Raw genomic sequence first — 18,855 nt, 5'->3', positions numbered from 1 at the left:
GCACGTGAAGAGTGAAATTTGGTTTTTATGCCGATGGTTACTTTGAATCCTGTTCGGCAGAATGATCGTCCAGTTCCCGGAAAAGTCAAAATGAAGCACGACATGGCCAGGCCTCACAGCATACTTCTCCTGATGTATGGCTTCCCGCTGAATCTTCCTCACATAATCGTGATTCACAAAAGTACCGACCCAGCGCTGCAAAACGGCGAGGAATTCGCTCACTGTCACTGTCCGTCTTAGCAGTCCTCCGTTCTCTCATGTAGCAAACAGGATCTCCTCATCGTCGGGGTACCTAAACTTTCTGGTGTCAGGGCTTCCGAACCTGCACACTGGTCACAGTCTCCCGAGAGGCATGCTTCAGAGTTGATGTCATAGACGAACATATTGATGATCTCTTGTAACGTCAGCTCTTTCTTGCTGTTGTTTATGGCAGCTGTCGTCGTCAATTCAAAGTTTGCGCAATATGTACACGCGCGTTCTTCCCTGCAGGGACTACCAGTGACCCATATCGCTCGAATTGAGTAGAACTTGCTTAGGCTGAGCTTCACATTAGGATATTTAGTTTTAAATTTCCTATATGCTTCGTCGATAGAACAGGTCATATAACGCTTTGCTTTAGTCGTCTTTTGTCCCCCTTCCTTTACTTCTAAGACGTCTCTTGCTCTTGGGCTCTGGACGGAGCAGTCTAGTGCATCCACGGTGTAGAAGCTCATCGCTGCTAGCAAGTCCTCTCCCTTCAGGTGACCTCTTTCGTAGGGGTCAGGTATTGCCCACACATGCTTCTCTGCAACCAGTCTGTTTGATTTGCGAATCATACACCGCGTTGCTCCTGGAATGACTTTCTGTATGTCCCACTCTGACATGAAGCAAGGAAGCAGGGTGAGAATCTGGCAGCGTACTTGCTGTGACTTGCTTTCTCCATAGGCTGTTCTGATGTTCCGATGCAGCTCCTCATTCAGCCTATTGTTGGAACTTGGTGTCCCAAGTAGTGAAACATCAAAAGCCCCCTCGATCTGTCGGCGTGTCTTCACAGTAAGTGCTTCACTGATTTCCATCTGCTTTTTCCTCAGATACAGCATTGAAGGCTTTTTATGTTTCCTCACTGGTGTCACGTCGATTCCTTGTGTTTGTATGAGCTCGTTAATTTCTCCAATAGTTTCGTCGGGCGTTACGAAAGGCATATAATCGCCGTTGCTTCCAGACGACACTGACGTTGTCATTTCCTCTGATTGCATCAAAGTCTTTAGGTGAACAAAACAGTTCCCGCAGATCATGACTGATTCGCGTGCATTCGCTCTCCTCTCAGCACCAAGAGCAGATTTCAGGGCTTTCATACCGATGATAGACACATATCGGAAGTCCTTTGTACGTAGAACTTTCTTCTTGTGTCGACGGCAATTGTCTGCACAGTAAACACGTTCACTACTGTGCACCGAACTCATTCTTCTCAGAAGAAGGCAAATTGTCATTTGTCAAAGGAAAATTGTCATTTGGGTCGTGTGAACACGTGATATAGGGCTCCAACGGCGTGGGTTGAAGGAAGGGTACAGGTTCCCACAGCCTTGACGTCAACTGCTGTCGAAGTGCAAGGTCACCCGAGGAAGTGTCCAAACGCTTTTTCGCAGACACAGTGAGATTAGCAGTGGTCTTGGCGACGCATAGGAACGCGGTTGACTGTGCTCGAGCACGGCTTCCTAAGTAGTTGCGGCCTTTGGGAAGCTACGTTCCGCGCAATTCATATGTAAGCAGTTTTAGCACGGCACCATGTATTTACTCTGTACATGGACCCTGTTCATATAGGCCACAATACAAAGCGCAACGGGAAATTGTTCATGTTGCGTCCTAAAATTATTTTACAAATATCGACCACGTCTGGTGAACACGTATTCCATGTGCCAAGAGGGCCCATGTAGGCTGTGCATCCGTCGTGACTGAGGTTAGGTTAGGTCTGGTGAACACGTATTCCATGTGTCGAGATAGCCTATGTAGACTGAGCATTCGTTGTAATTGAGGTTAGGTTAAGTTAGGTTAGGTTAGGTTAGGTTAGGTTTTTGTATTTCACACGTTGGAGAGTCAATCACTTTGCGAAGAATGTGCTCAAGTCAAGACTGACCAAGGTTGGGTTAGGTTAGGTTTTTATGTATCTCACGCGTTGAAAGAGTGGCTTTAGGGGGACCATTTTGCCCTAATTGGGGATCATCAGTGCGGTGCAGGGTAGAGTACCCAAACGCATACGGTCGCCCGAAAAGGGTCCGTCAAATATATACAAATATTTACAAGTATTTACAAATATTTACAATATCTACAGTGTCACTTCTAGGCTTCAGTGTGATGTCCAGGTGTGTACAGGCGCTTAATGTCACTCAGCATCCTGTCGAAAGGGTCTTCGTGTTTGTTTGTACAGTCCAACCTCCAGAGGTATTCGGTGAGGTGGTGTGCCATGTTGTCGCTGGTCACTCCTCCTCTGGCAAGCCTGTGTCGGAGTGGCCTCCATTGTGATTCGATGTGGTTTGTGGTCACACCGGTGTCTGGATCCACAAACTGGTACTGATGATTGACGATCATGTGCTGGAAGCCTTCAGCGGATAGTCCACAGTAGCTTTTCCAGCAGTCAGTGTATATTGTGGTCCCCTTTTCCACATTGGCATCGATGAGGGCAAGGAGCGTGTTTTTGTCCCTTTTGTTGTCAGGACAAATAACAAGTCGGAGCTCCTTTGTGTCCACATCGATAAGCCCCAGGATCCAGGTCCCCTCCACAACACAACCACATTGGTATTTGTGTCTGCCTATGTTGCATTCGTCGATTTCTACGACGTGGTTTGTGCCGCCGATTTTTCCCCTGTGCACGTCTGAGAGGGAGTCAGTACACACTTCCCTGCAGTACGAATACCAGTCCGTGACTGTCGCCTCGGACATGGTACTGTCCAGGGATGCTTCTTTTACGTCTTGCCTGAAGGTAATTTTTGTTGTGAAGCAGTAGGTGAGTATCAGTACTTGCTCCGGCACCAATCGAATGTTCTCAAACCAGGTCCCGGTAGCGTAATTCCAAATCCCTACCCAGTACAACGGATAGCGCTTTATCTAGACATGGCGGGTAGCGCCTCACTGGTCTGGCAACCAACGTTGTTGATTAGTGAATAGTGATGTCTAGTCGTTCTTTTCTGCTAGGTAGGTGAATGCAGTTTATAGAATCAACAACTGCTATTTTAGTCTAATGATTCTTAGAATCAGTAGAATCATGTTGTAAACAAGAGTTGTGAGGCATTTGTGCGCAGTTCACACACAATCTTCAAGATTCTGGAATGCAACAACAATGCGATGAACTTTGTAGCTTTGTAGGGTATAAACGGTGCAATACTTTTGTACCGCAGTTATGAGACGTATGTTTCGTTATATGGGAGGTGGTGTGCGACACGTTTTCGCGAGTTACGTTGTCTCTTCTGCTGCGAATGAACGGTTACTCCAACGAGTTGGTAAGGAAGCTACTTTGGCTACATTTGTGCATCATTCTTATACGCAAATATATATTTTTCACTTTGAGAATAGGTTATTTATGGCATTTCAAACTTCCATACTGGTACATCTGTCATGCGTAGCTAAGAAAATAATGTATGTACTTCAAATAATGTATGTATTTCAAAATAAATGCAGGCATAACAGTATACCTCTGTTATCACACACAGTCAATTACTGGGATGGTACCTAATGGCCATAGCCATGGGATTTAGCATGAGGCACATTAAGGTCCACATTCACACTAAGGTTGTGCAACCTTTTTGTTCCACGCTTGTGCATGGTTTTCTTTTGCGGACAGCCTGCTGCCACCCTGTTGGATACCCTTGAAGATCCCACACGTCGTCTTGCAATTGAAGTTGGCTGAACCCGAATCTTAGCACCACGTCGAGTTGCACTGGTAAGTGCAGAGGCAACAGTCATTGCCACCCCCGTCGCCATGCTCTCATTTTTATTTGCCTGAACAGGCTCCAAATGTAAAAATGGACAGTCATCTTTGTGCCAGAAACGCAAGGCTCTCCCAGTGGTCGTGTAGGTTATGAGTGGGAGTTCAGTGAACGTGCGCCCCATAAGCAGGTCTACTGTTTGAGTTTGATCTAGAACCACCAGGAGAGAAACAGTCTTGCCCGCAGCTCTATTCATTTCTAGGCCTGCGGTGCAATTTCAGTCGTTCTTGTCGCAGGAACAGTCTGATTCCCAAGGCCATAAAGAGGCATTGCCTCCAGCTGGACCTCGGCACCACATAGCCCTGCGGCAGATTTGCGTAGGAGTCAGCTGGAGCTGCCAGTGTCGGTAGTTCCCAAGATGTCCGCTGCTCCATTCCAACACACCATTTTGGGGAGCACCTGTGGCTGCAGGACATCTATCGACAGCTTTCTTACAATGTTGGTGTCATTTCCGTTAGCGGAGTTTGAATATTGACACTGAGTGTGACCAGTTTTTCTGTATCTAAGGGAGAAAAGTGCACACTTGGGTTTCGGACAGTGTAGGGCGATATGACCATACTCGTTACGGTTGCAGCGCTTTGGGTCCCCTTGTCGTTTCCCAATGGAGGATGCAAGTCCTTTCCTTCCAAACCTTCGTTCTCGCTCTCGCCCTCCCGGTTCAAACTCTTAAATGTACTGCAATAAGTCGTCCTCATTATCGTGAACCCGTGCCACCAGCGAAATTGCGTAGCTACATCTATTGTAGTTATAGCGGAACTTGTTCTCCTAGGTCCCGATTCGCTCCCATGCACAATGTAATCCTTGCATTCTTTCATTCTGCTGCTGAACCCTCTCCTTCAAGTGCCTGAACTGCTCCGCCGCATTAGCTTGAATTACGAACATCTTCTTGAAGCATTCTTCTGATTCTTCTGGTTTGTACCAAATATCATGGCTAAAATTGTACTTTGTAGAGGCACAAGGAGCGGCAAAGCCTGTTCTGCCACAAAAAAGAAAAGAAAAAAAAAAAAAAAAAAACTTCTGCTACAGTGCTTGTTAAAGATAGTCACCCCTGCAGCACATCGGAACGGCAATGGCATCGCCGCTTGTGAGTGTAGTTAATTCCATTAAATGTGCATCGTTCATTATTGGCACCTTCTAAATTGTTGCACATTTGGTACCGACACCCAGGAAACCGGTGTTAGCACAAACTACCGACGAAGGTTTCAACTGAACTTGATTGGATTAGAGTGGACAACTTAGAACATCTGGAAAGGATATGTGCTACTTGTCGTTAGAAAGTTACGAGCAACATCAATGATATAGCATCTTTACTGACCACTACCCCATTGGATACCTCCAAGGTGAGACCGAAGCCTGCGTTTTTGGAAGTGGAAGTCGCGAGATTGACTGAATTAAATTTAGCTATCCAGGCTCTCGTGGATCAAGGCTTGTTGGAGAGCGAACGTGTGCCTTGCGATCGATACCTGGAATACCGCATCACTATCACGGTACAAGCGGCGCTATACTCGACAGTCAATCATGAAGACTGCGACATGCTGTATCAGCCACGTATGATGGAGCTTCCTATATTTGGGTCAAAAATGTCTGGCAGAGGACCGCTCTTCTGAAATAGTTCTCGAATCTATAGCTGGACTGGTTCAAAGGACTTGGATACTGGGAGCAAGTCTGACCTTGGGGACAAGAAAACTCCCTCGTCGCTTTTGAACATTGGGAACAACGAAAGCCCGAGCATAGAGCCCGGTACAGTGCAGAGATCGTAAGCCCCAACACAGTTGTGACGTGAGCTGACTCTGAAGCGGGCAGCCCTGAAAAGTCACGTTCTGCTGCGAAGCCAAGAGAGGCTCAAGAGGCAATGAGCAATGCTGTAGTCGAGGACAAGCTCTCATGTTCACTGAAAAATGAAGATGTGCCATCAAAACTTGGAGCCCGTTATGACAAAGTTTAATAGGACTTCAGCCTTGACAGGTGTGATGTCACTGAAGAAAGTGGAGAAAAGGTGAAAGACATGTTCACCTGCACTCTTGAAGTCTATCCGAGGACTCATCACAGTGAACCTCTCCAAGTGATCTACATTGGACTTCACAGGGCATGGTGGTAATGATACACTGATGTTCTCAATGTCCAAAGACTTCTACATTAGTGGGAGATGTTCGGGAACTGCTCAGGCAAACTTTCCCAAGAGTCCAGAGAGTGGTGTAGGCCCCTTGTGTCTGCAATGAGCAAACAAGGAATTCAGGATGGCTTAACACAGAGACTGGAGGGCATGAAGCCAGAGAGCTCAAGGAATCTCGTCCAAGACGAGCACAAAACTGCGACAAGCTCGGGGCGAATTATTCGCGTATCTTATTTTCAGAAGAGCTGCCAAGAAATGGTTCAGAGATGTACCTGGATGGCCTGATTGCACCACACCAAGCGGACGACGTGCACAAAAGCACGCATATGCAGTACTGCGGTGCGACTACATCGACCAAGTTTCTCTTGGATGACCTAGACGTCTTCCTGAAAGATTGCGAGATTTGAGAAGGACGCTGGGGACGACGTGTCCCTGAACAAAGTTACCATTTCAGGAGGAGAAATCAGAGTGACAGTTCAGGCCTGTCTGGAAAAAACATTTCTCCAGAACAGGATGAACGGATGTCCACGAATGGCGAGATGATTCTCCACAATTTCTCCAAAGACACTTCCACTTTAGAGGAGTGCCTGTATAGTCTCTTTGTAGGCTACAGCAGCAAGGTGATACCGAAACTGTCTGATCCTGACAATATCCTTGGAAGACATGGAGGATTTTCATGGGGTCCTGCACGTCGTTTTAAAAGCCGCTCGTGTCTATCCAATCAAGTCCGAAGGACTAAGCACAGGTACTCTGAAACACAGATAACACAACAGGTGCGTTATTTTTGAAAGAAAAGTGATGCACATGTGCTGCAGCAGTTTGTCACTAGTACACGGAGGTGTAGACGCAGTTCTGTACCAGTTGCACTGATTGCACACCTTTGGCCCCTAAAAAGAATGAGGAGGTGCACACCTCGTCATCTGCTATGGAGCGTTTTTCAGAGCAAGGTGGTGTTGGTGCTTGTTTTTCTTCAGTTTGTTTGTGCTTTGTCTGTACGAACAATTCGTAAGCGGTTATTGGTTGTAGCGTCATATTTTAATACAGCGCAAGTGCTCACAATAATGCTCAAATAATGGTTTCTGCACATGGTATGTTATCCTTTGGACAATTAGGTGAAAAGTCAAGTACTAGTTATCACTAATCCGCAGTGCGCACCTGCCTATGTTGTTCATCTGAATTGCATCATTCTAGCTTTTGGAGACGATACCATGCAGTTTTGCAAAGCAGACTGAGATGGAGGGGTACGAAAAGGCAAGGTGATGAACGTATGTATTTACAGTTTACTTCTGCATTAGGCTTGCAAACAAGAAGCATGACAGCTACTATTTACAAAGCAGACATAAATCTATCTTGATGTCACAAGTAAATACTCCCCACCTTGAATGATGCGCTCGCCATTATCCGACAACACTGGATCAAGCTACGAACGAAGTGCTCTACACCATCTTGTCATTTGCTACTCTGCACCCTGACGTTGCACGACCGGGATATGTGATTCAAGAAAATAGAGAACTAGTGCAGAACTAGGTCAGCACCTACCCAAAAAGAATGAGGACGTGCAGACGCAATGGGAGTGCACAGTGCTGCGCTCCTTGCACTAGTTCAGGAAGCGCAGGCAAAAAGAATGAACCTAAGCCCATCAAAGCTATAGCCTGACTAGGATAGAAAACATCTATGAAGCAACATCGAAGGAAATCTGCTAGGAACATTTTATGACACTTACACAAACTAAACTTGCAGTTCTTAGTAAATTCAGTATCTTACGCTTCGGTGCTGCCAGTTTCTTTGAGGTCAGAGCCCACTCGCCGCTCACACACTGTTTTAAGAACCTCTGCCGTGGTCTGCCGGTCATGTTTCGGCCTCGGAGTTCCTCAGGTGACCAGAGAGCCTGTGCTATCTGCCGCATAAACATGAAGTGCAAGGCACTCCCTATTGCATATGCGAGCTTTTCGCTGGGGACATGTTCCTTGCTCTCAAGGCCCCTCTCAAATGCAATGGAATGAGATGTGCGTGATGTGAACTATACTCGGAGCACAAGTTTAGTGAATCATATGGATAATACCGTCTACTTGAGGCTAACTCTAAGGTGCTTGATTATGTGTAAAACTAGACAGGTATAATTGCAAATTTAATTTTAGTTCCGTAACATTCTTCGGATCGGGTGCCTCCGCAATTGCTTTCACTTTTGTTGAAGTTGGATAGATGCCATCAGTGGTAGCTTTATGACCCAAGTACTAATATATATAAGCCGTATATTAAAAGGGAGTCTGGCCATTGGGAGGACTCACAAAAAGAGGCTCGACTTGTCAATCACAGTTTCGCTCCTCTGATTGGTTTGCTTTTTACCAAGGGGGTCGCCATGACACCATACTGCCACCCAAAATGGCGACGAAAACAAACACAGTGAAGCGGGGATTTTGTGACAAAAAATTTTCATATACTAACCTGATTTTACGCTGCAAATGTACATCCTAATATAAATTTCTCGGAAATCAGTTTCACCTTATGCTCATCCATCGATATCTAACTGAAAATAATACGAGAGGATAATAATACACGTTTTGTCGCCGGTGTTAGGCCTAGTGAACACGGTGATCACGATGAAATCATAACAAAAACGGCGCTGTGCTCTACAATCTTATTTTTAACAGCTGGATTTCATGGATATAAACGTTCTTGCCTCTTATATTTCAACTATTCATGTAGATTTGTTTAAAAATAATACCGACAACAGAATGTGTCCCAGCAGGTGGTTCTGCCGGCAGCGGTACAACGACGGAACCAGAAGACAATTCCCGACGTGCCTTACGCTCCCTAGGTGGCGCTTATCAAATTTGCACCAACAATCCACTACTTTTGCAGATTGAGAGAGGTATCCATTTCAATCCCATCCATTCCACTTGCCACCCAAAATGGCGCTGCCCATGTTGGATAGGGGGCAAATAGTGAGGATAGGGTGATTGATACTGCCCCATATTTCAAGACTTCATTGGTCGGAAAGCTGAAAAAGTGGGTGGAGCTTCAGGTATAGGCATGACCCATTAATGGCCAGACTCGCTTTTAATATACGGCTCTGGATAGTGGCAGCTACGTGCGTCGCCTGCGGGGACGCAAACTGTAGCGACTGGGAGCTGGTCCGGAAGCGGAATCCTGGTCCAGGTCCTGGAGAGGAGATGGCTGATGATCGGTCTCCTCTCCGTCGGGGTCTCGAAGGTGGTAAGCTTTCAGATCCGAGATGTATACTGGCCCAGTTTCCTTGCCAGTGTCGCAGCGACGGAGCCTGTAAGTGAGGCTGGAGGAGAACGCACTTACCTCGAATGGGCCGTCCCACCTATCTGCGAGCGAAGCTGCAAAGCCGCGTGATGCATCACTAAGCGGGTGAGTCCGTCGCAGGACAAGGTCACCGACGCTGTAGGTGAGATTCCATCGTTCACGGTTGTACTGGCGAGCCTGGTCCAACCTTGCGACGTCCAAGTTCTCCCGAGCCGTCCGAGCTGTGACGTCCAGTCGGCTGTGGAGGTCCTCAGCCTACCTTGAATAAGGAGGCTGGGTACTGCCATCCCGGAGGCCCAGAGCATTCTCTACTGGAAAAGGAGCCTCTCGTCCCAGTTCAGGAACGCCGGGGTGAAGCCTGTAGATCTGTTGACCGTCGTCCGTGTAGCGAACGCCAGCTCAGTCAGGCGAAGATTCCAATCACGGTGGTGCTGACTAGTAAAAGCAACCAACATCATCTTCAGGTTCCGATTAACACGTTCGGTAATATTAGCCTGAGGGTGATACGGGGAAGTCTTCTCGTGCTGAATGCCTAAGACAGTGCAAGAATCTGAGAACACCTTACTTGTAAAGTAGGTTGCGTTGTCAGTGATCTGCTGAGCGGGAAACCCGAACCGGCTAAAGGTGTCGAGTAGTCGTTCACATACTCTTTGGGAAGTCAGCGTCCTGAGAGGAAACAGCTCAACCCACTTTGTGAAATGATCAGTAACCACAAATAGGTACCAGGTTGGAAAAATGGTTGAAAAGTTTGCACCACATCACAAGCAACTATCTGCCAGGGCCTATTGCTCTGAACCGGCTGTAAGCGCCCAGGGGGTAAACCACCACGAGGTTTTGCTCTCTGGCATATCGGACAAGCACGAACTTACTTAGTTACGTCCTGCCTCATTCTTGGCCATGGCGCAACACGACATAACTTTTCATAAGTTTTCCTGCCACTGCTGTGACCTGCCAAGGCCGAGTCATGAAAGTAACGTATGAAAGACTTATGCAGCTTCCGTGGCACCACGACCCTGAATGGGGATGTAGCGTCGTCGTCATCCGCCTGAGGTATGTACCTGGACAGGATGCCATGCTCGCCCAGCAGATAGAAGTCGTGCCGTCCGTCAGTCGTTCTGGTGTCCACCGAGACCTGCTCAGCGAACCATTGAGACACCCGCTGACAAAGGCTGTCTGCTCTCTGAGTGTCTAGGAGCTGCTCTCTGCTCACGACCATGCCCCAGGACAAGGATCCGTCCCGTGCCACTTGTGCTGCTGCCAGGAGTTGAGAAGGTGCCTTGGTGCCTACCTCTTCCCCCTCCGGTAGAGGCGCACAGGATAGTGCGTCCGCTACCACGTTCGTGGAGCCCCGCCCGTACTCCATGTTGAAGGAGTAGCCTTGTAGCTTCAGGGCCCACCTGGCGAGACGTCCAGCTGGGTTGTGGAGCCGCTGCAGCCGTGAGAGTGCCTGGTGGTCAGTCTGGACGGTGAAAGTGCTGCCATCCAGGTAGAGATCAAACTTCCTGAGAGCGAAGATGATCGCCAGGCACTCCTTTTCCGTGACGGAATAGTTCCGTTCTGCCGGATTCAGCGTGTAACTTGCAAAAGCCACTGGACAGAGAATAGCGTCATGCTCCTGCAAGAGAACTGCACCAACACCATAATCGCTAGGATCTGTTTGCACAACAAACAGTTTATTTCGGGCAAATATAGCCTGGCCGTATTAGCGATTGCATGAGATAGAGCTCGGAAGGATTGTTCCTGCTGTTCTCCCCAATGCCAGCGTGTGTCTTTGCGCAACAACTGGTTAAGCGGCTGCTCTAACTGAGCACAGATAGGAATGAATTGCCGGTAAAAACCAACCATACCTAGAAAACGCTGCAAGGCTTTTACGTTACCGGGAACCGGAAACTCAATGATCGCCTTTAGCTTGTCATCGCTAGGACTGATGGTGCCTCCGTCCACCACAAAGTCGAGAAGGCTCATCCTAGGCGATGCCAGCTGCACTATTACGATTCGTGGAAACTTCTCTTTTGGGAGTGTCTTCCACTTACATACGTCAAATGGTGGTAGCTTGCACTCGTCCGTTGTGCACGCCAGCATAATGGTGAAATGGGAATGTTCGTGTTCTGTTGACATGCCTATCACATCTTTTGCCCCCTTGCACGGTCGACCGATACGGCATGTCGAACCAGATAGGCGTTTCATCCGCCTGTTTGTCACAGCAAGTAATCATGTGTCTGCCTCAGGTTGGTGACATGGCGTTGGAAGTTCGGGAGCTTATCTTCAAACTCCTCCGGCAACTTTCGGCATACAGACGACTGTCTCCGATACTGAGCGCCTTCTGACACATAAAGCGTCACAGCCACGAGTCACTTCCCTTGAACTGGGCTCTGTCCAGGCCTGTGGCACGAGCAGTCCTGACTGCTTTCGTACAGATCACTTCACAAGTCACTGGGAACGATCGCTGACGCAGATCGTGCACAAAAGCTACCAGATTGTCCTCTATTTGTGGATGCAGTGGTGCACGGCTACAAAACGCCTTCTTCCAGGAATTGTTGTCCCCTAGCGCGCTCTTTTGCTGCCTCCAGTATCGTAAGCACTTTTCTGACACGCCAAGGCGACGTTGCGCGCACATGTTTCTGTGTTCTTTCGCAAATGCAATGACCTCCAGCTTGAAACGAGCAGTGAACAGTCGTCTCATGGCAGCAGAGCGACGTTGCGTCAACACGAATGAGAACAAACTGAGAATGAGTACATGCGATGACAAACTCAAAGCGCGAACGCGGTGACCACGCCTGGCCGTCTACCCGCTCACGTAGGCCACATGACGGAGCATGTGTTTCCAGACAACCGCATGTTGTTCGGCTAACTGACTGGTATATAATACCCGGGCAGTTTTCAGCGTCCTGTTTTTGGGAAGAAAAAAACCTAGACCTATAGTCCGGTTTACACAGTAACAGGACCAGAGGTACGCATGCTACGTGCCATGCTACATTCACTAGTAAAATGTTCGCAGTGAATGTTGCTGCAGTAAAAGCTCGTTCGTTCACAAATCATTAAGTCGAATTTTTATATAATTTGAACTGATCGCTGTGGTCCTACCATGCTTTGTCAATGTGCAAGACAAGTCATTAAATTGCACAGAAGTAAGCTCCGCTGCTGATAATTCGAACTGCGTTCCACCATACCAGGACTCATTGAAATGCCGCTTGCAGCCTGCACGTCAGCAGGCTGCAGCCTTGCAGCCCTACGTCAATGCGGACAGCACCGCGGTTTTCTATGGAGTGTTGTCAGAGGAGGACATCGTTGCACAGGTGTCCATCAGGCAACGACCAACAGAACACGGTGGACACTTACCGACAGCAAAGCGGATAAGGAAGTCGAGAAGATGATAATCCGGCTCTCAGCATGGTCATGGATGCGCTCAAAGTTGTGCGGCTTTTCTTCAGCTTTGAAGAGGGACAAGGCGAATCACTTCGTCACATGCATGCACTCGAACAAAGCCTGCCGTCGATTAATTTTCGGAGGCAGAAGCAAATGATGATCACAGACTTTTTTCAGGAATAAAGTTTAGAAGGGTTCCTTGTCTCACTCATGCTTCACATAACTATTTCTTTGTTTCTTCTGAGTTCAAAGTTCGATTAGTTCAAACTCTTTTCACATCTCAGTGAGGTTTGAATTGACATGCTTTTATTGTAAAACCCCTATAACAAATTAGAATGATGACTGGTCAGATATTGGCAGGTTCATGTGGCATATTGATGGTACATAACTAATTTTTATATAATGAATCATTTCTGACCTACTCAACTAGACCCTGAAAGACTGCGTCAGTTGTTCTCCTGGAGAAGACACAGGCTGCTTCACACATTCTGTTTCGAAGGCATGACCTGTTTTCTCCAGGAGAGTTTCCTGCAGGCTTTGACACATGTCTCGCTTGAGCTGCACCTGTGTTTTTGTTTCCTCTAGCTCTACCCTGAGGTTTCAACCTCCTCTGGTGCTTCCTCGAGGAGACTCCTTGAAACAGGCTCATCTTGCCCAACCTTACATCATATGGTTTACAGGCAAAGACTTTGGGGGAAAATGCGGGTTCAACATAGAAAGATAACACTGAGGCAGATGAACACAGAGCAGACATTACAAAAAACAGAAGGCACACAAAATAAAAATAAACTCGAGACTTTTTCGGAGAAATTTTATATTGTAATTTTATCTTCAAATTATTGTCCATAAATTGCACATTTTTGCGTTTCGGAGCTCGTATTGGTTCATTTTTCTGTTTTCTTTTGTCGACCTTATGGTTGTTCGATGTATTGCTTTTTCTACTGTCTGACTTTTTGCTGTTTTGATTCTTCAGCCTTCTGAGTTTCCTCCTTCTCATAGCTAGGCTGTCTGATTTTTCTGCCTTATGAGATTTCGAAAGTAGGGGCCACACACCATGGAGTGAATTGGCATGAAGCAGGTAACATGTTGGACGGGATCAGCACTGCATGAGTTTTTGGGAATGTCTATGTCCTTTTTGTTGGTTCCAATCTTCATCTGTGCGTTCTAATAGCATAACAAAAAGAAAAGAAAAACAGTGCCCAAGATGTACTTCGTCGCCAGCTCCAAAAGCACCAACAGCTCAGGGAGCTATTTCCCTCGAGTGTTTCACGAAGGTATCTATGGGTTATATTTCTTTACAGACGGCCTTCCTTGCGCACTACGCTGATATTAGTCCAGTTCAGGTATAGAAGCACCGTCGAAACCGTCAAAGTACCCATGAATCAGGATATTTTCTGGCACTCAATGTACGTGTTGGTGGAAGCCGATAAAGCCAATCGTGTTACCAAAAAGTATCTGTGCAGTAAAATGTGTCTGCATATTTGACGATGCTGATAATTGTGACGAAAAGGAAGGATTTGACAAACGATTAGAATCTGGATACCCGCATCCAATCTATAGTACTTGTGTGCACACACATGGTAAATGATGCCCATCTAAAAATGTTTTCGTGAATCTCTTCTCTCAGTTTGTGTCCATACGGGCCAACAGGCAATACTGAATGCTTGGTGTGCAGATGCAGGCGATGTGGCATTAAAGTATGCCGAACTTTGCAATTCTGTTTTAATTGCGAGGGTGCTTTCCTTGTCTTTGTTTTCCTTGTATCACTACACATAACATGTGTGTGTTCATGTGTAATACATTGATTCGTTGTAATCCATATTCATTGTAATACGGTGTAGATTGCTTACAGTGTATGTCGCATGAGGAGGCTGATACCTGCACTTTAAGCGGTACCACATTATAACCAAAACATGGATTTTTTTTTAAAGTTAATGTGCATCCCTCATAGAAAACGCACCTTTCAAGCACTTCACACTAACTAAAGCAAAAACTCAATGCGAGAAGGGTTCGTATTGTGTGTGTCAACCAGAGTGGAAGAATGCGGTGATTTTCTATTGCCCCAACCTGGCAACAGCACTCTGGACCATGGCGTCATCGACAATACTCAGACACTTAAGAACCTCATTGTTCAGGTTGTTCTGAGCACAATAGCCCTTCAGCTTGCTCACGCATTCTAGTGCATCTATGTACGACACTTCCGACGCCGTCCCGTCCCAGTCACCATCGGAGTTGTCCTTCGGTAGGCACCCCTCCTCAGTGCCATGCACAGCTGCTATGATCAGTTTGTTTGTAGCTGTTGGTTCACAGATATTGATCTCATCACATTCTTCATTGAGGGAATCGTCGAAACTGTGTTCCGTTGAAACAGTGTTATTTCTGACGAGGTCATGCCAGAGGTCTTCAGCGTTAGCATCCTCATCGTCAGTTGTGTCTATGTTCGGCATGGTACAGCTGTCAAGCACGAATCCAGCCTTGCGAAAGCACTTGTATCTGAATGACCACATTGACAGAGTCACGAAACTGTCTCTTTGCGTCCTTCAAGATGTCCATGACTGGATGTTATGGAATTTTCGGGGGCATAGTTCCAGTGATGTACGGCTTCTCAGATGTTAAAGCATTTGCGTCTGTTCTTGGACAAGTTGATGAAAGCAGAGAGGTGCATATTGTACACTGTGTGTGCTTCAGCAAGTTATTCCAAACAGTCCTCTTTATTAGTGGGTAGTTGAAGCTCATCTGCATCCTATGGCTCTTTAATTGGGATATCCTGATGGCCTCTGACACACTAAGAAGCAGCTGTGCGTCACTTCCCGATGCATAGCTTCCCGATTTACTCGGAAGTGTAAATTGTGCTGTTGCGGTGCTCTGCAAAGCAGCTTTAAACTGGTGTGGTTCAGGAATTAGTCACCATTCGAATAGCTTTCCAAAGCATCTTGGGAAAGCGAGAAAACAAAACAAAGTCAAAGTTGTGCTTCTGGGTATATAGTTCCTGCAAGCTAGGACGTTGCTAGCAAAACACCTGTTTGGACAGGCTTCCACACCCTTTTTTCATCACCAATGCTGATGTTTTCCACTAACGTCATGAAGCTCTCCAAGAAAGCGACACCATCGTCCAGCTTATGCAGCTGTTCATCTGCTTCTGTATGGGAAAGTCATCATGGACCATTCGAAAACTTCATTGAAAAACCAGGCAGTTGTGAGTGCTTCTTTTTCGAGTTTCTCAGTGTAGACCAGGTACCGTTGAGCAGCAACCGTATCATGGTTGAAGAGGGTACATGCCAGACCAACTTTCATCTTGGAATAATGTACTAAATTTACACATTCTTTATTCAAACGTGGGGCCAGCTTTAGTTCATTTTCTTCATCCACCTCAATGAGTTGCTAAACCCATAAGAGAGATACCTTGGTTGTAGGTAGGCCATTCGTAATGAGATCATGTCGTATATATATTATATATATATATATATATATACACAAAGTGAAAATAGCCGAAGCTCTGTGTCAGCAGCTCTGCGTCACTTCCCGATGCATAGCTTCCCGATTTACGGACGGCTCGCTTTCACTGGCTGCACCTTCACCTGCAGCACGACCTGCAGCAGGGTCAAGTGGTAGAGGGTCTGTGGAATAAGGGTCGTCATCGAGCACAATTTCTTCGGAGCTGTAGTCCTCAGAATCACTTGGAACCGACGCGGCGTCACTTTCGTATTAGCATTATTCTCTTCTCACGAAATAAAACACCATTTTTAACACCATACTCCCAATTCAAATGGGGTGTAAAAAAGGTGTATTAGACGGTAAACACCTGTTTCAGCACCCCACTTTACACCCTTAATGATCGGCATTGGATAAAACGTGGTGTGTGTCGATATTGCACCTTTAGTAATGCTCTTCTTGCACCATTTGCGGAATAGAAAATGGTGTTTTATAAGAATGCACATTTTTTCAGCAAATAAAGGTGTAAAATGATTTACTGTGCAAGAACAAACGAGGTACTGACATAAGGGCATACATGGTTTTTGAAAGCTCAAGAGCAGGACAAATGGAAAGAAGGAAAAAATAAGGGCGTAATACCTTGCGCAGTACAAATACACAGTGAGAGTGTAATTATCAGGGACATCTTTGCATCTCACTTCTGCTGGTTCACAAGACCACTGCAGTCATGCCGCAACACATTAATCAACCACTAAAAACAAACAGCAACAACAACAAAAGAAGGAAAGAGAGATGACGAGTTCTTGCATACATCACCTGGCCATGTCATTATTACGTCTGGATCTGGATATTGGTTTCAGCAGCCAGGTTATTTCCAGTATCAATGCACATTTCCACACATTCCACAGATACTGGGTTTCACACATAACACATAGCACTCGGAAGAGTAAATTGTGCTGTTGCGGTGCTCTGCAAAGCAGCTTTAAACTGGTGTGGTTCAGGAATTAGTCTTCATTCGCATAGCTTTCCAAAGCATCTTGGGAAAGTGAGAAAACAAAACAAAGTCAAAGTTGTGCTTCTGGGTATATATTTCCTGCAAGCTAGGACGTTGCTAGCAAAACACCCCCACACACACATCTTGTCAACACCTCCCATGAAGTTGTTGTACTCCTTCACTATCTGTGGGCATGCTACATCAAAATGTTGCTTGCTAGCCTTGCACCAGCCGTTCACTGACGACATTTCACCAACACCGACATACATCGAAGCATGGTTGACCAAACCATTGTCCTGCCACCTCACTGCTGTGACGCCACCTTCTATCGTAACAGTGCTGTCGTAACTTCCCCTCCCTTCCTTACGCAGTTCTTTTTCGGACCTCAGCAGACAGCCCTCGAGCCTGTTGGAGCGGACTGTTCCGACAGTATGGATGCCCAGTGTCTTCAGCTCACAAAGTAGGCCAATCGACGTAAAATAGTTGTCGAAATACACCTTCACGTTACAGTTCTGTGGCAAGATCTGTATCAGTCACATGACGATTGAACCACGAAATCCCAAATTCTTGTGAGCCTCAGACACAATGGTTCCCTTCCCTTGATAGAGTTCGAAGTCCAATGCAAGGCCATCTGACGAGCAGCAGATGAACACTTTCACTCCTTCGGGGTTCGGCTTGTTGCGTACAAACTGCCTTGCAGCTACACATCCAGTGAAGGGAATAATTTGCTCAGCAACACTATTTTTTTCATCACGTGGAGGCTTGAGGCAGCATTTCCATACAGTCTCCAGCACAGGCTTGACCTTCCAGAACTTGTCTGTGCATCCATCTGGTCATGTCGGTTCGGTGATGTGCAGAGAGTTTCTGAGCTTGAAAAATGTGTTGACGTTCATTGCTTCAACGATACTCTTGATCTGTGTTGCCTGCTGCCATTACATGCATACATGTGGAAACTCCAGATTTCCCATAATCATGAAGACTCCGAAGAACATTTTCATTTCAGCAGGCGTTGTGTCAAGGATGGTGCCTGACGTGTGCAAGGCACAGATGTTGGTGCATCTTGCAAATTCATTGAAGAGTTTATCTGTAAAGTATCTCTGGAAGTATTCACAGGGTTCAAGCATTTTGTTGTTCGAATCTGTGATGACAGTGCATTCTGTTTCAGGGGGATGAAAGTTTGTTTTCCTTCAAGGAACCTTGGCTTTTCATGAACCTGACGCTCGTGGCTGTTGCTCCTCGGGTGACCTTTCAAGTACTTTCTGTAAAATTGCCCCTATTAAAAAAGCACCGCATGTGTGACCCATCAAAACCCGCTCCAATGTGAACAAGGTACGGGGTCCAATTAGTGGAATCCAATTCGACCCCATACAATGGCGTCCTATAGGATCTTGGAGGACTGGGTAGATCACACGGAGTGGATCCCAGTCGACAGATCGCATTGGATTTTATAGTGACCCCATTAGTATAGGTCTCATTAGATCCTGTTGGATGACTACCTATGAGGTCCCCGCTCGTGATATTGAGCCTGAATAACCGCACTAACTGAATCGAAAGACACGTGACAGTGAAGTTCAATGTTACAAAAATATTTATTGTGACTAGCAAAACAGTCAGGCTTGCTGACAGATAGGTAAAACGAGCAGTACAAATGTAAATGACCAGTTGTGACAGCAAGCCTGCCAAAAAAGTAAAACTAGTTGGGAAACTACAAAAGCGAA

The sequence above is a fragment of the Ornithodoros turicata genome, chromosome 4 (genome assembly GCF_037126465.1).
Source record: "Ornithodoros turicata isolate Travis chromosome 4, ASM3712646v1, whole genome shotgun sequence".
NCBI classification, from domain to species: domain Eukaryota; kingdom Metazoa; phylum Arthropoda; class Arachnida; order Ixodida; family Argasidae; genus Ornithodoros; species Ornithodoros turicata.
The sequence above is the reverse complement of the archived record's forward strand: the minus strand, read 5'-3'. Positions refer to the sequence as shown.